The sequence below is a fragment of the Saccopteryx leptura genome, chromosome 10, assembly GCF_036850995.1.
Source record: "Saccopteryx leptura isolate mSacLep1 chromosome 10, mSacLep1_pri_phased_curated, whole genome shotgun sequence".
Taxonomy (NCBI): domain Eukaryota; kingdom Metazoa; phylum Chordata; class Mammalia; order Chiroptera; family Emballonuridae; genus Saccopteryx; species Saccopteryx leptura.
This window is the reverse complement of record NC_089512.1, coordinates 47,313,895-47,317,056: the sequence shown is the minus strand read 5'-3', so window position 1 is coordinate 47,317,056 and position 3,162 is coordinate 47,313,895.

Here is a 3,162-nt window from a genome sequence, read left to right as displayed (position 1 = left end):
ATGAACTACCCACTTTTGCCTTTTCACTTCCATGATTTTGCTAATATTGTTCCTTCAATATGGAATGTTCCTCTCTCATCTCTACTCATCAAAAACCATTCATCTCTTGGCCCAGATGCCACTCCCTTCCCCATTCAGCCTTTCCCAACTGCCCTGTCATAATTGCTTCCTCCTCTTCACTCCCACACATGGCTTCTGACTCTATTACAACATGTGTCTCCTTCTGCCACATTTCTTTTCCCTTGATTGCACACATCTCCAAGCGCAGTCTTGTACACAGAATGGCTCTCCTATGCTGTTGGGTGAAGGGCTGAACCAAATAGGCTGTCCCAGCTGCTACAGGCACATCTCTTCACATGTGCTCTCTGGCAGCAGGATATCCATCTGACCACCAGACCGGAAATCCAGGGCTGGGAGAAAGCCCAATGGGTAGTCCAAACTTGGCTCAGAACCCTTCCTAAAACAATAGATGGTCCAACCCATTTCCGCCTCTCCTCAATGGATTTATTTTCTTTAAAAAAGTTTTGCCTGACCAGGCAGTGGCACAGTGGATAGAGCATCAGATTGGGATACAGAGGACCCAGGTTCGAAACCCCAAGGTTGCCAGCTTGAGCACAGGCTCATCTGACTTGAGCACGGGCTCAACAGCTTGAGTGTGGGGTTGCTGGCTTGAGCCTAAGATCGTTGGCTAGAGCAAGGGGTTACTTGCTCTGCTGTAGTCCCCAGGTCAAGGCACATATGAGAAAGCAATCAATGAACTAAGGTGCCACAACAAAGACTTGATGCCTCTCATCTCTCTCTTCCTGCCTGTCCCTATCTGTCCTTCTCTGTCTCTGTCGCAAAAAAAGAAAATGAAAAAAAAAAAAAAAGTTTTGGCCTTGGCCGATTGGCTCAGGTGTAGAGCATAGGACCAGCGTGTGGATGTCCTGAGTTTGATTCCAAGTCAGGGCACACAGAAGAATTGACCATCTGCTTCTCCACACCTCCCTCTTCCCTCCCCCCCCCCAACCATGACTTGATTGTTCGAGTGCATCAGCCCTGGGTACTGAGGATGGCTCCATGGAGCCTCCATTTCAGATGTTGAAAATAGCTCAGTTGTGAGCATGGCCTCAGATGGGCAGAGCATTGGTCTCAGAGGTTGCTGGGTAGATACTGGTCGGGGCGCATGTGGAAGTCTGTCTCAGTATTTCCCCTCCTCTCACTTGGAAAAGAAAAAAAAGTTTTCATACTTTTAATTAAAAAATATTTATATTCAGAGATTCCTATTACAGGAGTCAAGTATGAAAGTCCTATTTTACCACCATTACTCTCACTCCTTTCCCAGAAGTAACTACCAGAGACAGTTTAAATTAAAAAAAAAAAAAAATTTTTTTTTTTTTTTGTGACACAGAAAGACAGAGAGGGACAGATAGGGACAGAAAGAAAGAGAAAGAGATGAGAAGCATCAATTCTTCATTGCAACACCTTAGTTGTTCATTTTTTTTCTTTGACAGAGACAGAGGGACAGATAGGGACAAACAGACAGGAAGGGAGAGAGATGAGAAGCATCAACTCTTCGTTGCGGCACCTTAGTTGTTCATTGATTGCTTTCTCACATGTGCCTTGACCAGGGGGCCACAGCAGACCGAGTGACCCCTTCCTTGCTCAAGCCAGCGACCTTGGGCTCAAGCTGGTGAGCCTTGCTCAAATCAGATGAGCCTGTGCACAAGCTGGCGACCTCGGGGTTTCAAACCTGGATCCTCCACATCCCAGTCCAACACTCTATCCACTGCACCATCGCCTGGTCAGGCCATTAGTTGTTCATTGATTGCTTTCTCATATGTGCCTTGACCGGGGGGCTACAGCAGACTGAGTGACTGCTCAAGCCAGCAACCTCAGGGTTTGGAACCTGGGTCCTCTGTGTCCCAGTCCGATGCTCTATCCTTGGACTCCTCTAGGTGAAGTATATACATTTTCTCATTGGCTATAACCTCCTATTTGTTTCTACATTATGGCTTCTCAGATATATATTACCAGCCTTCTACTCTCCAATTTTTTTTTTTATTCAGTGTAAGGAGGGGAGGCAGAGAGAGGGACTTCCACATGCACCCTGACCATGATCCACTCAGCAAGCCCACTAGGTGGCAATGTTCTGCCCATCTGGAGCATTGCTCTGTTGCTCAGCAACCAAGCTCTTGGCACCTGAGGCAGAGGCCAAGGAGCCATCCTCAGTGCCCGGGGCCAACTTGCTCCAATAGAGCCATGGCTGCAAGAGGGGAAGAGAGAGAGAGAGAAGGGGAAGGGGAGGAGTGGAGAAGCAGATAGTGGCTTTTCCTGTGGGCCCTGAACGGGAATCAAACCCGGGACATCCATACACCAGGGCAATGCTTACCACTGAGCAAACCAGTCAGGGTCTCCACTCTCCAAATTTTAATGAATGAAAATAGAGCAGGCTTTGAAATTATGTATCACCTATAGTCAGGGCTGCTGTGTGCCCATTACTCACTGTACAACACTAGGATGTAACCATCACAGTGTAGCTTACTTACCGAAACCCTTAGGATTGGGCAATGTATAACCTGTACATCTGTTTCAAGAAGCGTAAGGGCATTCTCACAGCAATTTTAAAAGCTTTCACAAAAGGCCTCTTTTATTTTCACAACATTTACTAGGTTGGAGCAAGATGAGTGTGATATTTCTAGTTTATAGATGTGGTGGGAGGCACAGAGCTAGTGGGGCTGTAAAGGACTAAGGCATAAGGTCCCTGCCTGGTACCCTGTCAAAAGCAAGATTAAACTTTAGGATTCCAGAGGCCTCTCAGAGATCATCAAGGAAAAGCTGTAATAGAAATTACTACCGCTATAACAAAACCATTGATGAAATTGGCTAGATAACCCCTTACATTTATTTATACAGAACTTCAAAGTTAAATTTTTTACAAAGTATGTTTATATACTCATCAAAACATTAGTTTATAGCAAAGCCTTGTAAAAATGGACAGGGATCACCCATTTTAGGGTCTTCAGATGCTTAGTTTGGGAATATGGTCTCTAAAGAACTTCCTCCAAAGGACTAAAGGCAGTCATACTTGCCAGTCTAAAGGCACTGTGGCAAAATGCCACATTTGAAATGATGTATATAAAATCCAGGGAAACAGAGACAGCCACCCAGTTATTAGTTACA